The sequence below is a fragment of the Nothoprocta perdicaria genome, unplaced genomic scaffold (assembly GCF_003342845.1).
Source record: "Nothoprocta perdicaria isolate Ctin4 unplaced genomic scaffold, notPer1 scaffold_46, whole genome shotgun sequence".
In the NCBI taxonomy this organism is placed as follows: domain Eukaryota; kingdom Metazoa; phylum Chordata; class Aves; order Tinamiformes; family Tinamidae; genus Nothoprocta; species Nothoprocta perdicaria.
The window spans coordinates 1,371,535-1,387,474 of record NW_020455710.1 but is presented as its reverse complement, the minus strand read 5'-3'; the positions used below and the strand labels follow the sequence as shown (position 1 = coordinate 1,387,474).

Here is a 15,940-nt window from a genome sequence, read left to right as displayed (position 1 = left end):
CCTTTTGTGTTCCCTGCAGGTACTCTGGTGGCATCCGAACACGGCTCAGGGTTCAAGGCTTCCTTAGGATGGTTCTTTATAGGACACTTTTCCCAGCTGTGTTTGGAGACTGTCAAGCAAGGAAAGTATCTACTGTTCCATCTGGGAGAGTCCTTCATCGTCTAGTAGCTCTTACTGTCGGAAAGTTTTTCCTGATATTCAGCTTCAATTTTCCATTAATTTCTTCCCATAACTCTAGTTATACGGCACTTACAGCCCAATAGTGCAATCCAGGACCACAGTCTTGGTCTTTCCGTTTACAATTTTACTACCTTTTTATAATTAACAATCTGCAAAATTCTCTGGGGAGATAACTCGAGTTGCCTCTCTGAAAAGAGAAGACATCTAAGTGCCTTGGGATTGTTACCTGAGGCCAGATAACCTTTTATATATTACTCCTCTGAGTAAGGATATACAGGTAGGCACTGGATCTACTATCTCACCTCTATAACTCAGCCCATGGGTAGCATGAATTTTTTGTTATATAGCTAGGGCTAAATTGGACTCTGGTTCACCATCTCAGAGCTGTGGGTGAATATGGCAGAAACAGAGGCACTAAGCAGCAGAACTTGGATGTATTCTGATAGTTCAGAGCAGAAAAACATTTTAATTTGATTTAAACCTGAATCAGCATTTGCATCAAACTCAGGTGCTCAGAAAGTTTTAAATCCCCCCTCATGGTTTTTAATGTGCGCATTCCTCCTTATCTTGTATCATCCGTCTAGTGTCACCAGATGCAATCTACAGAAACAATAAAGGTGCTATGGCAGCCAGTTTAATTTATTATTGGTGTTTGAATCTCATCTTGATGTTGCAGAATATGTTGAACTATAAGGAAATACAAACAAAAGCAGAATGGCAGTAATTACTCATCCTGCTGGCAAGGTATATAAGGCATTAAAAGTGAACAAATGGCAGGCAAGATTCTTTTGCAAAGCTAATACAATTTTCTGAATTTCTGCATTATCAGGAATGCATTTTCGTAGCTGGTTTCACTATGACTAAGCAACTCTGCACCATGCAGCATTTGTCTCTGTGACCCCTTGCACACTCCCCACATCTTTATCCTTCCCTTGAACAACAGAGTATTCCTTAATAGAATCCTAGGTTAATTATTAATGCTAGTGTTTGTGTTAGTAAATAAAAATGGAAATCTAGTCTACTCTTTGCAGACATAACATTTTTAACCTAACACGAAACCTGTGGTTCGCTAGCACTTTATTTGTTAAAGTTTAATGCATTCCAGTGTTTCAAGTACTCTTTACTCAGCCCCACTAAAAAGCAAGCATGAGAGCCAAGTTTTAAAAAGTCCCCTAAAAATCCCGTTCATGTTGAAGTAAAACCAAAGGAAGATCTCAGTAAAGACGAGCTATGCCTTTTGCTTATTAATGAACGTTTGATTTTAACCCATTTAGAGTTTGACATGTTTAGAACAGAGGATTTGGTCTTCTAACTCATTTCTCATGGTCTTCTAACTCATGGTCTTAAAACGATTTTTAACTCATGGAAGAAGTCTGGAAGAGAAAAAATTTAAGAGTTCATGCAGATAAATATTCTCATGGCACTTCCCAAGCTCCAGTCTTGGTGCTTCCTCAGCAGCCTGTTCCCTGTTGAGTTTTCTCGAGGCGGCAGCTCTGCTGCGCTGCCGGCTCCGGGGATTTCAGGCAGCCCAGTGCGCGTATCCTACATGTATCCCGCGCGGGCAGCGTGATCCTGCGGATGCAGCATCTCCCCTCCCTGTCTCCCCCCAGGAAAATCCCATCATCAGGCGCTACCCGGGCCCCAGTGCAATAGGCAGCGTTGTTTCTTTGACGCTTGTATCTTAGACCTCCGTGGAGCAGGCACGAGCAGGAACCGCTGCTGCTTTCCCTTGGGAAGGAACGGGGCATGGGCTGCTTTTCGGTTTAGTTCTCTCCAGATGTGTTCCAACACAGAAGGAGCAGGCAGGACTGAGAAATACTTGGCTCTAATTAAACCCTCGTAAGAAGTCAGATTATTCCAGTGTAGGGATTTGAGAGATGTATCCAAAATGAGCATCTCAAAAGATTGTTCTAGAAAAAGCTCAGTCATTCCTTAACTTTCAGGTTCAACGGGAATAAAAGGCCAGGTCCTGGGCTCATTACTTGTGACATGAACTTGGGAGAATTACGTGCCAACGGTTTTTGCTGTTGTTTTCCTCATGGACTTCTCCTTTTAGCCATTACTCCACAGGAGACAGTGGGACTCTCAGTTTCCCTTCAACCTGGGCAGGGTCATTGCTATTTTTTTTGGAGGACAACCCTCCCAGAACATGAAGCTGAAATGTCTGGGGTCCTTTTGCTTTGTAGTAGGATATGTTATGGGAACTAAAGTAAGACAGAAAGAAGCAAATCTAAGGAGCCTGACTGAGGGCTGCTTTCTCGTATTTGAGAAAACTGTCTCAATATTGCTGTATCTCTGATAATTTCCATTATATAATTCCTGACTCCTTTTTAAATTTTTGTTGATGTGTCTGTGGTCTCCACCAAGCAGCTGCTCACTGTGCTGCTTTCGTGTCTGGGGACTGCTAACATAGATTGGCCATCACTGCATTGAGGCAGGTGCCATGAAATATGTAGGGCTAGTTCCCAAAGAGGCTGCTTCCATTATCCTTTTTTTTTTAAACAACCATTAAAACCCTTCCTGTAGCTGTTTGCCTTCTCAGCTCCCTCTGAGAAAGTTATTGCTCAGAAATGATGGTTGAGACTTTTTTACGGAATGGTAATGGCATATAGATCAGCACAAAGAAAAGGAGACGCAGAGCTGGCCCTCAGAGTTGGAAAGTTTACTTTTGGTTTTACTAGTCTAAATCTGAAGTAACTTTAATGTCTTTTTTGGGTATACTGATGTGCTTATGATTTGACCCTTCAGGGCTCCTGGTGCTCAGCTTGGCTCCCCTTTGCTTCTCAAGCAGAGCAGTTCAGGCGCTGATCTCAGTAGTGCTGCTAATGAGGCTAATGTGACTTTACTGCACAGCAGAAACAGAGATTATGGCTCAGTTCAACTTTTCTTTCAGTGGGCTTTTTTTTTTTTGCATATTACTCTCCAGCTTTCCTGGTGTTTCTCCACAGAGCAGACCAAGATACAGGTCCAGTGCAGCCTCAATGCTGGTGAAGGGTGAGTGACAGCCCCATTTTCCCAAAGCTTTCTGCGTGTGGCTGCTTTTCCAAAATTTCCTCTCCATTTTTCACGTAACATATCTTCTATATTTTCCTACTTTCAAGGCCAGAGTTTTATAAGTCGAATGACTGATTAGGGAACAGTTTGCGTTTTGCGGATTTGCATTATGTCTTTAACCTTGATCCAAGATGAAGACAGCAGAAACAGTCCCCACAGTGAACATTTAATGTGCATTTCACTGCACCTGGCAGAGCGGCAACCCTTGGAAGCACCAAAGTGATTTTGGATTACATAATGATAACTTTCTGCAAAGGCTGCATATGGGAGCAGCTGGAGCACGATACATCCACACGTGGCCTAAGAGAAGACTCTGCAAGTCAGGCTCATGGTGACAGACAGTTGCAAATGCACTGGGTATAATTCCCCACACACTAGCAGGCCACCTCCTTTAAGCACTTGTCCCTTTGCCATGGGAATGGCCACTGAAAACAAGTTTCTCAGTAATTATCTGAAAACCTACTGACTTTTCTGTTTCTGTGTCCCCAAATGATGTCTGTTACTTATATTTCTTCATAACCTGCCAGCTAGAAACAGTCCCTTGAAATTTTCCACTTTCTTTTATGGTTCCTCTTATTCCTGTCCAGAACATGTCTCTGCTTGGACGACAGATCTATTACTGATATAACTTTCACCTCATTCAATAGAACAGAAAGTTCTGCATTGGTCTTGTTGCGAGTTCTCCAGAAGAGCATGGCTATTTTCAGATGCAAAGTGGATGCTTGGGAACTGACCCCATAGATCACAGTCACAAGCTTTAGTCGAGAATACTGGGGAAAAGCAGGAAAAGGTCAGAATATGCTGTTCTACAAATGCTTGTGGTTCCAAGAAGACCTAGCGGTAACAGTCCCTCAGAGAGCTAATTGGTGAATTTTCTACTAAAAAGAAGCCGAGCATAAAACAATCTAGTCAGTGGTAAAAGGAACAGAGAAGGAGAGCAGGTTCTTACAGGAGAACCCTGAAAACTGGATTTCTGGCATTGGAGGCAGTTCTTAGCGGATAGGTTTGATTTAGTGAATGGTCAATGTCAAGTCAGTAGCATGAAGTACTTAGCCCAAACACACTTCTCAACCTATTTGCACTGGTAATTTTTTAACACTGTATTAGTATAATGTAAACTAATAGTGTCAAAAAGTAGTCATGTGTCTCTGGGTTAGGGATTTCAGGTAGGCTTAACTTTGGTTATGGAATATTTTCTTTAATTGGCTGTAAACGTTTTGTATTTTAAATAGTTTTCTGAATTTCAGACATATGAAATTTGTTCCAACTGATAATGAATCTGAAGTATGATTATCAGATTCATATATTCAGTTTCTGAATAAAAAATCAACCATAATTATGGCATAATATCTTTTGAAATATTTACACTCTATTGTCAGCACAGCTATTGATTTCTTAATCCTGTTAAAAAGGGTGGAGTGGCCCAGAAGGCATAATTTGTGGAAACATCTTGTTTCAGGAATCAGCAAAGACACTCAGCTTGTGTCAAATTATCTGTGGATACATTGCAGAAAAATTTCAGTTCTACTGAGGTCTGTAATACAGAACAAAAGGTTTGATTAAATTGGATTCACAGCTAACTATAAGATGTTTCTGGGCCACATCTTGCTATTTCATTACTCATTTGAATAACTCACTGAAGTAAATGCAATTATCTGTCTAAGGAAGATAAACACGATTTGGCCTTACATGCTTCCATTAATCTTCTGAAATCAAAATATGCTAAACCTAATAGAGTTTATATTAATGGTGGGTCCACCCTTTCAAAACCAACTCACAGGAGTAGCTGTAACAGATAGTCTCACTGGTGCCGAGTAGGAGGGGGGAAAATACATAAGCAAAAGAGAGTAGAGTGTGCAGATAGTTTCCAGAAATTTCCAGAGCACACACGAATTGTTACCCTGATGATCAAACTCAAGATTTCCTTCCCAAACTTCCTAATGCAGTAAGGCAGGAAGCAGGTTGTGCCATTGACCTTGTGCAAGATACACATTAACTCTTGAATTCCAGAAAAGAGAAGACAAACCGAAGAGCAGGAGATCCGCAGTCAAGCACAAACACAGCTCTCAGCCCTGAATTTCTGTGACATCTCTGCAGGCTGCCCTGGACTTCAGCTGAATTTCCTTGTGTCCTCTGAAGCAGCAGGCTGTGCAGGCAGTCGGCCCTTTTCAGTCCCTGGCACAGAGGGAAGGCTCTCCTTCTCCCTTCCCATATTCCAGATTAATTCCCTTCATCCTTTTACCTGCTTTCTAAGCAGCTCTGCAAAAACTGTGCCAAGCAAGGCGAGACAGCCAGGCCCGGGACAGGCAGGCTTTCGCCTTGGAGCTACCGGCTGCAAAATGCTTTGAAATTTCTACTCTCAGGTCAGCGTAGGTGCTTAATACAGCCTATGACGTCTGCTGTGCTAGTTCTTTCCATTTTCCAAATACTGCATAGGGAAAATCTGGGTCAAACTGGGTGAAAAAAGCACTTTTCTAAATTAAAGCCCACTGAGGAATGTGGAACCCCAGCTGACATCAAAAGGAGCTCTGCTCACCTTAGCCAGGCCATCATTTGCTCCCCGAGCTCTAACGAGTGGCCCACTGAACATCTTTTTAGAGGAAAACTACTGGCATAGAAAACTGACAGATTAGTAAAAATTAATGAAGAAATTACAGTCAATATGGAACATTATTAGTTTCTTCCTAGTCATAATTGGGCAGCTGATTTACATTAAAACTGTAAAATGAATAATGGACAAATATAAGTTAAAAAAAAACACAGAATAAAAACCAGATATAAACCATACACTATACTCTCAGCCACTCTGAAGTCAGGCACAGGAGGTGTGCAAGACGAATCACCACAGAATTCACATTAAAAGAACGGATTTTTTCCCTGTCTTCCTATGAAACTCTGAGTGTATTTTGCTGAACGGCCTTTAATGAACTCCATAAACTACTTACTCGGCAGAAAACTATGTAAAATGGAAGCACCAACTCTACAGAGCTAGGAAAAGGAAATGGAAATGCATGCCAAGCAGCTGGATGATGGGAGCTGCCTCTGCTGCGGAGGCTCCGGGGCTCGGCCGGCCCACGCAGCCCCGTCTCTGAGCAGCCCTCTGAGGCACAGGGTGCCATGAAGGACACATTGGTGAGACCGTAATACATGTTATGAGAGGGTGGTTGAACAGCACCCCGAAGAGCTTCTTGAATCGTGCACAGGAGCTCTTCAGGTGAGATGAGTAGTTGGGGATGCTGCTCATTACTGTTAGCATGGCAGAGCACGGACCACAGAACTGCAAGGAATGGAAATAAAACCAAAGGCAAAACAAGAGGGTGCTCTGCCGCCTGGAAGATGCTGTTGTAAAGAAATTAGTTCTGGGATGCAAGTTTCTGAGAAACTGGGAAATATTCATGGCAAACAGGCTTGCTTTTCATCAATGACCTTGAATGTCACTGCTGGTTACCCTTGGCAACAGGCATAGAACAGCTGGTTTCAGAGAAAAAAAAAGGCAGTGGAGAGCAAGACCCAATGTTGCCAGTGAGTTTAATTATCCACTTTCATGTTTGTATTAGTAATTGGTTTCTGGGGTGTTGGGTGTTTTTAATGTTTCATCCATATGGATAGTAATACCCTGTGCGGCTGCTGCTGCTCGTGCATGGGGACTTCCTTAGGCCAGAGCTGCAGCTCCTGAGGGTGGAGGCCGCTTGGCAAAGGTGCCCCAGACGAGGCTCCCGCTGCCACCCCCAACACAGGAAGCCGATGGCCCCGCTACGACACAACCTGCCCCATCCCAGACACCGGCCATGTTAAAGAACAGAGCAAAAGGCCTCTTGTGGCAGAGGCCGCGACCGGGCGGCCCTCATCCAGGCTGAGCAGGCCCCACAGCGGCCTACGTGCACGCTCCGTGTTCCAAGGTCGTTGTAATTGCCTCTTGTGCGTCCCCTTTTTGCCCTTAAGAAATAATCAAATTAATGGTCCCGTTTCCTGGCAAAGCCAGAAACTCTATTAATTTTAGTGATTCATCCTAATACAGCGATCACTGCCAAGGCTTTATTTCAGTGTTTGGTGTGCAGTGAAGCTGATGTAATTTGAAAATTATAACACTATAAGATGTGTAGTGACACAGGATTGATTAAAAATGCTATTGGGATGAATCCCATGCTTGCCCCCCTGGAAAGATTAGTAATGGCCAGTGGAAAGGAGAGCGAGAAGCCTGCAAAGAGCAAGGACAAGGGCTGGAGCCTCTGAGCTTCTCTGTGTCTCCAGGCCTGGGGAATCCAGCTGGGAGCATGGCTGGTGCTGGGTACACTGGGGTAAAGAAGTGTCCCTTTTAGACGGGTGCAGCAACGTCTGAAAGGAGATGATCAACCCTTCCTAAAGGAATCAGCCTCTTCCCATCACTATTTCGACACAGTTCCAAGCCCGCAAGCATCTTGACGATCTGCAGCCTTAAGATTAATCAGCTTTAAGGAAAGCTGTTATTGTTTGTCCGAAACAATTTGGTCATGTGATTAAAATGAAACAGGTGTAAGATGCAAGAGTCAGGAGAAGAGATCCTACTTTGGGGTTTTGTTTTATCTGAAAAGCCAGCCATCTCATCTGTTGCGTTTGTTCTCCTTTAGGAAACATTAATCTGCACAGATGGTGAAACCTAGTAATCTCTGCTACCAGCTGCAGAGTGGAATTTTTAATGAAATGGGAATTTGAAGGTTTTCACAGAAAGCACTAGAATCACTCCTATTATTTCCCGTGATGCCCAAATTACTTTGACTGTTATTTGACATCTACTGTACTGTAAATATAACAGCCGCATTGCTCCGGTCATAGCCCAAATACAGTCATTTCAGAGCAGCCTTTGTGTTTGCCAAAGCCAGCTGCTGAAAGTGTCCCCGTCAGAGAGAAATAAAGCAGCCACCATCAGCACATCCACCGCGGAAAGGCTGGGAACTTACAGCCTATTATTTGGGAACTTTATTTTATCTTCTGCGCGTTGTGATGGCTTCAGTATGTTTGTAAACCAAAGTGAAATGAGAGATTTAGCATAAAATAAGATTTGTAAAGAAATAAGTCACTTAAAAAATCACAGTCATTATTAGTAATTTAAAGATTCTGGCTGCAAATTCTACTCCAGCACCCAGGTACTTAGATTAAAGAAAAGGCCTGATGTTGAAAAGGAATCATAAAGTAAGTTTGGGGTAGCAGTCCTGCTCAGTACTTACCACATCTACCTGGAATTAAGCATGTAAATTAACAGCTTGAAAGTGTTAACAGTACAGAGATAGGAGTTTTATCTTCAAATTGAGGTTAATTGTATGATTTCTTTATAAGCTCAGGAAACCTTTGAAAATAAATATAATTTCTGATGAAGACCTCAGCTAGGACTTGTTTTTGCAAAACGTGAGCCTTGCAGAGCAATTACTTGCAGCCCCGGAGGCCGCGGTTGTGCGCCCTGCTTGCAGAACAGGTGTTAGTCTTTACTGGGAAGCCTGGAAAATTGCAATTCGGAGCCCTGCTTCCCTTCTAGGAAAGTTTTGCTTTAGGAGCTGTTGTGCTATGGCCCCCAGTCATGTTCTACCTCTGGCTTAACTGGATGTGGCACGTGGGAAGAAATTTTTAAATGATTGGTGCATGTTTTCAGTGTGGCAGGTAATGCAGAAGGCTGGTGGAAGTAAAGGTCCAAGCTGTGCTTCTGCTTCCCGGCTGCTATTGGTGCTGATACTGTAGCTGAGCTCTCAAACTTTTGGGAATAAGAATTTATTTGCTCTTTTTGCTATACAAAACAGGCAAACTGAGACATGGGTGAGAGTTGATGGCCCTCCTTTGATTCCAGTGACAATGGAGCCATTTAGGCCAGTCCCAACTCCCTCACAGAAGCACAAAGGAGGAGATGGGAGGGAAACAACATCAAAAGTTGCCTCTGGGATTGGACAGTTGCAGACCCGAGCTCTGAAGTCCTTGCTAAGCTGATCAGAAAACAGTAATTTTGTCTTAGCACTGTGAATAAGATGATGTTTTTCAAGTTAGTGACCTAGGCATCCCTCCCTGGGGAGCAGGGACTTGTGTCTGATCTGCAAACTGGTTAAGCTGATCAGAACCAGAAAGCCAGAAGTTCACAAAATGACCCGGGGTAAAATAAATAGTTTTGAAGTGAATCAAGTAAATGATTTGTGTTATATGTGTGCACCCTCCGTGGCAAAGATGCCATCAAAAGTGTTGGATCAAATCAATCAGTTAAAGTACTGTAAAATATGAATGCAGAGGGAGTAGATGAGATCTTGATGTGAATAATAAAATAGCCTATAAACTACCTGAAATAAATCAATCTTCCTTTCATGCATCAAATGCAAAATGCAATATATTTCATATTAACTGTGGCTGAGGTTGGAATAAATTCGGATGAAGATACACTATTAAACTTTATTTAATCTGCTGAAGGACAACACTGCCTTAAGTGCTTCTTTACTTCCCAGAAATCTTGGGGTCAGAGTTTTAGAGGTAATTCAGGCCTTTGGATGCAAATAGGCCTGAAAGTGTTTTCGAAAGACTCGGGTTTGTTCTGATGTTCAGTTGCTTCTGATGAAAACTTGCAAATCCTCATTAGGTACCAAACACAAATAAAAATATGGTCCCAGAACTCATCCGGAGTTTTCCTTTGAAAATTTCCTCTGATGTGAGAGGCTTTATGATCCCCAAAGATATTTTTTAATAGAATAGCTTTATTTCTCTTGAAACTTTCTTACTGTGCTGCTCGTCTCTTTAGTGCAGAAAATAATAGATAAAATCCATGTCTTTTCAGAATTCATGATTTTAATTAAGATCAACAACAGCTGTTTTGCCAGAAATGGCATGTCGGGGGTGAAAAACCTTACAAAGGTTTTTCCTTTTCCACCAAAAAACACCCTTCACAGCCAAGTATCTGGGTTTCTGGGAGGGAAGATGCTCTTTTCGGCCTGTATTTCTTGACAAGCTACTAGTGACAAGCAAGCAAATGCTTGCTATTTTTTTAGAATAGCATTAACTTTTAACTCAAGGTTTACGTTTCTGTCAGTTTACAGTATCCACAATTATTTATATTCCAAATGTGGAAAACTCTGAGTTTAGCATTTTAAGTCCCCTCTGTGAATATTTTTGCATTCCTAAACTGACCTTAGACAAATAGGTATACATATACGGAATGTATGAAACTTCAGCTGTTTTAAATCAAAAGAAATGGCTGTGCCTAGGTCTGTATCAAACTGAATTTTGTTTTGGCAGGTAGTTTTTAAGGAGTTAGGAATATTTTAGGGAGTTGCTCATGCTTTCTATGAGGAAAAGTGCCATAACTTTCCATAAAGAACTAGGCTGGTTTAAAAAAAAAAAAAGATTTTTGGGGTTAATTGTGACCAGCAATTTGATTCTGTTGCCTTTCCTCAGTAGTATCTGGATGGATTTCCTCTTTCTTCCATTAAGCAGAGATGCTGATGTGATCATTTGAATCTCTTTTCTAGGTCCTGGTAATAGGCTGTATTTAGAGAACTTGTGAGACCCAGTTATTTCCCCCCTGTTCTGTTACCATAATCTGCTCTTTGAGCTGTTACCTCACAAAATAGTTGCTTTAGTGTTTATAGCAGGAGGTAATAACCTTTAAGACAGTGTATAAATAGCTTTAAGTATTTTTTATAGTACTTAATTCGTTTGCTGTCCGTTGAATCCTGTCTCCTACTAATATAGATGATTATTTAATTAAGGCTTTTACTTTATCCTGTTGCATCTTTGCTTGGAATGCCAGATTATTTAATAGCAGAAATAAAATTGGTATAGCATTAAAAGTAGACTTTTATTTAATATCAGCAGAAATTAAATTTGTTAGTTGTTGGGGAAAAATTACATCAATAATAATAAAATAAGATATACTAATTTTCTCTTTGTGCTTTGCTGCGCTCATTTATGTAGCAAATTCACTGCTTACGATTGTGTGAGTTTTTAGTTTTGTAGTCTGAAGCACCTCTTGAAATAAGCCCATGGGCACACAAAATTTATTCAGATTTTCATGCATGAAAAAATGTTGCACCTTTGGCAAAAAGGAAAAAGAGCAAATCCATTTACAAGGACAGATTTGGATAATTCAAAACAATTTAATAATCATGGAATATGATTATTTCCCCCAAACGAATTCCCCCTATTATTCAAAATGTATTTAAAATGTACAGTACAGCTACCTGACCATGTTTGTTTACTTCATATTCATTACAGATATTGTCAGGATGTAGACAATCCATCCAGGATGGAGACAGCAGATGGAGACTAGAGTTTGAGAATTAATCTTTGTGAGAAAAAAAATCCATATTAGTCTCAAAGCTTCTTCCCGAACCCGATTTGGGCCTGGCCGATTCACGATCCTTCCAGAGGGAAGGGAGGTTTCTAGCATGAGTCAATGTCTTGATTCTCATTAGTTTTGATCCCTGCTCCACATGAAACCCTCACACATCTTCAAAGGGCACCTCCTTCCACCGTACCCGGGTCAACACTGGATTCAATGACTGCTCTCTCTGCACTTCATCTTTCCTGCCCTGCGCAGACACAGCATGTGCCTGTGCGCCCCAAATGACACAGCCTGAGCTGGGCATGAGCAGTTACCTTTGACTGGGTTCCAGCAACTGTGGATGAAACGTGTTCTCCCTGTGTCTTTCCCTGCAGGTGCTGCTCTCTGCTTGGAATTGGCCTTCCCGAGGAGCCCATAAGAGCCGTCGGGTGCTGCAGCCCCCAGGTAACTTGGTCCTTGCCCCTGCTCCGGGGAGTCACCCTGCAGATGCTGCTCCTGGCTCTCAGTGAGGCTAAGGAATCAGTATCTCCATGTTTAATTTTAATGGTTTAGGATTGGAGCACGATGGATAAAGGTATTCACGGACAGCTTTTTGTTTTGGTAATGCTGGCCTAAATCCAGACTTACACTGGATTTGTGTTTGCTTATCTGAGACAAGAGTGTAATGTACACAGGAGGTTTCTGCAATACTATTAGAATGTTTTCATATGCATAAATGAGTAAGTATTAGTTTCCATAAAACATGCTGCTGTAAAAATGATTAAAGGACAAGATGAAAGAAAAAAACTCTGCTAACTGCCATTAGGAATTTCTAACTAGTGTTTTTCTCCCCCTTTTCTTGCTATCACGTTTTGATTAAATCTGTTTCACAGCATATGGCTTAAATCTAGACTAGATACTGAACCTTTTTTATTCCTTTCATATTTGCCCTTGTTAGAAGATACTACTCGAAGGATTAATTTATAAATGAGAGATACTGTGTTGTAATTCTCGGAGATAAACAGCACAAACACTTTGTATTTGTGAAGCACTGCAAAATATTAAATATTTCCTTAGACTGTAAGCTTCTCTTCATATAAGTAGGAAATCATAGTCTGGTTATCAGAGGGTTTTCAACTTACACATTATTTTCTCTTGTATATACTTTGTATATACTTTGTATGTATATATTTTCTGTTGTAAATACTCTGGCTAACCATGTGTTTCGGGTAAATTACAATTCTTTAAAATGCTGCTCAATTGCAATACTACTTGTATGACAGAGATTCCTTAACATTAGAAATCTTATGGCTCATAGTGTTCCTGCTTCTAACCTCTTTTAGGAGACTGTTTCAAACTCAAGCAGTTTTGCTAGGAAAACTTTGAAGTGCTGAGGAAGGTAGAGGTGAAGATACCATCAAAAAGGGGAGGGGAAAGAGGTGTGAAACATAGACAAAGGGAATAGCAGTAAGGGCAAAAAAAAGAGTTGGAATAAAGGGGACCACGTGTGTGTTGGGGGGGGGGACATGCAGGGACTGTCATCAAGAACCTCCATAACAATTCAAAGGAGAAGATTTTGCTGCTGTTATCCAGGGCAATTACACTGGAACTATCTACTGCTAAACTGTATGTGACACAGTGACAGCCACCCACGCTATTAAATATGAGCAGGAAAGAGCTATTCAGTTAAATGAAGGCAGCCCTGCAAAACATCCGAGTCCACACCAGACCAGGCAAGGCGAAGCTTTTATTTAATGTTGTGGCTTGTTGAGCACAGCTTCCCTTCCTGATGTGTTGCCTTGCTTACAATAAACAGCTTTGGGGGTTTCCAAAGGCCTCAGCTTTGCTTCAGTGTGTTTAATCACCTGCAAAAGCCGTTTATTGCCTGGTATCCTTCCCCCCATCATGAACATTATCCTTTAAGTATAAGGCTTTATGGCGAGTGTAAGCAGGCCAAATGATGTAAGGGAACACGGCACTATCAAAGCTATGTGCGAGCGCAGATGAAATAAATCCATATGAGGACTACAGACCATGAAAGTAGAAAGATAAGCTGGAGTAATGCAGCGCGATGGTTCCGCGGGCAGGCTGCTTATCCTTTAAATTCCCCCTTGTTTGCTTAGAGCCACACTGGTGGCTCCAAATGCAGCTATCAAAGGAAGATATATGTTCTTAAACAATTATGAAGGCTCATGATGGACAAAGTCAGAAGGATGGGTGAAAGGTGGTTGTGTGTACTTGTGTTGCTGATGTTTGAGCCCAGGTGTTTTATAATGGCTGCAACATTAAAAAAAAAAAAACAAAACATAGAGAATATTTAAATGAAGAAATGTGATATTATATGGAACACTTTATTGCTAGAGAAGGACTGCATATACTGTAAAGGATATCCTTGTAAAAGGATAGCAACAGCAGAGACAACTTTTTTTAAGTATTTTTTTTTCTCCTGAGAAAGGCAGAGCCAGAAAGGTTGCAGGATTCAATTCAGGTTACTTTAAAGTTTTGGGCAAGTTTTGTAACTTAAAGAATCTAATAAACAACACTTCCAGCTACTGTGCTGCTACTCAACTTGATAACAAAGATACAAAGTGGTGCTGAGCAAAGCATGAGAGGAAGCAGTGACTTTCCTTCCTGTCTCTCAAAAGCCTCATCTAAAATCCCTGGTTTCTGTATGGCCATTTTTACACAGACAGAAGGAAAAACCAGTATAGTAAGAAAATGGGAAGATAAACTTGAAATAAATTGGAAACTGCAGAAAAAACTGTAGATCAAAAGCCCTTTCCCTGTCTTCAGTGTCCTAGATAGTCCCAAATAGATTTGGGAAGCAGTTGACAAGCAGTTTTCCAGCTCTTTTTTCAGAAAGAATTATGAATTTACTTTTTCACTGTGTGATTGTACAAACTTGAGTTTTCTTTTATTTACACCTTATTTCAAGAAGACAGGCAATGAGAAAGCAGAAGGGCTGCATCTGGATAGATGATGTAAAAATAGCAGTACAGATTCTTTGTAGAAAGCTGATGAAAGGTAGTAGGTAGTCGGGCTTCTTTAGAGGGACATAATTTAGACAATTTTGGCATAAAAAATTAATCATCACAATGTGTTACTGACATCTAGGGATGCAGCATGGATTTCAGTGTCTAATTCTGGTTCTTCACCTACATGAAGTGACTTGGGCTTTTAAATTAAATTATGCTAGCTCAGCCGGTAAGAGTCAAAGCTATAAACCTTGTAATATATGTTTATGTTGTGCAATGTTGCAAAAATAATTAAATCAACTTGATTTTTAAGAAAAAAATGATTTAAAGTATATTCAGTGTAATTTCACTGTGCTTATAGGAGGATCAGTTGAATCTAAGCTAAAAATGATGACATTTGAAGCATGCAGTGTTGCAAATACTAAACTAATGTAATTGCAGATTCAGTAACAGCTTTCACAAATTCCAATTTATTATGAAAAAATATGTATTCCTTTGGAATGCCCATTCCTTCTCCCCTCATCAAATTGACTGAAGTTTTACCCCCCTATCTTTCACTTGTAATGCATTTACTCTGAGGTGTCAAATACAGCCTGAACCATTTTATATCCAAGAAATATGGTCTGGAATGAATTTTCTTTAACTGCAGCCATCTAAAAGGTAGCAAGAGGAACGGTCATTTCCTCAAGGTATTTTTGGATGCCTGTGTTACCAGAGATGAATGTTAGTTTGGGATTCGGGGGTAGGAAGGCAGCTGGAGCGAGAGCTCCTCAGGAGGGCCCAGACCCAGCAGCACAGGCCAATGGAGCCATCAGCTTCAACTGAAGACTTCAGGTTTTGTCTCCCTTGTCTGATCAATCACTCACCTGTATCCTGAGACCACCAAAAGGCAGGATCTTCAGCAATTCCAGGTAACTGAGAGTAATTAGGATCAAAATGTACCCACAAGACGCACTCCTCATATTATAGTGACAGCTTTTGGTCACAAGAGACCTGCTTTAAACTGAGCAGGATTTTCCTGCGCTATTAAAATCCATCATCAGCGAATGTAGAATAGCCAGAAAGTGCTTATTTAACTTATGATTGTTGCCTAGTTATGCAGAACTTACTCTCCTTTCTTGTAAATAATATTGGTAAAGTCATATTTGTTACTGTATCCTGCTAGCCAATGAATTAAATTTACCACTTAACCAAGCATGAAATTGTTTTCAATACTAATTCAGGGAGAGCTGAATAGGCCAGGAACAGTTGCGTATCTCATGGGCGAGCTGGTTATCACCAAAGGCATCCATTGCAGTCATTAAATAAAGTGTGACTGCCCATCTACAGTGCATCAAGTCAGAAAGCTGGTAGCCCTGCTAGCGGCAATGAGCAGGTAGTAAAGCTTATTGCCAGGGATCAAATATCTTAAAAAGCGAATGAAATGTAACTTTGATTTCCTAAATAAATAAATAAATAAATAAAT

The 15,940-nt window shown here is 41.0% G+C and overlaps 1 protein-coding gene across 1 annotated transcript in view; it reads right to left on the bottom strand.

The window, feature by feature from the left end:
• CA10 (carbonic anhydrase 10) overlaps positions 1-15,940 on the bottom strand; it is a 147,783-nt gene that overhangs the window by 66,728 nt on the left and 65,115 nt on the right. The gene's annotated exons all lie outside the window — the stretch shown is intronic.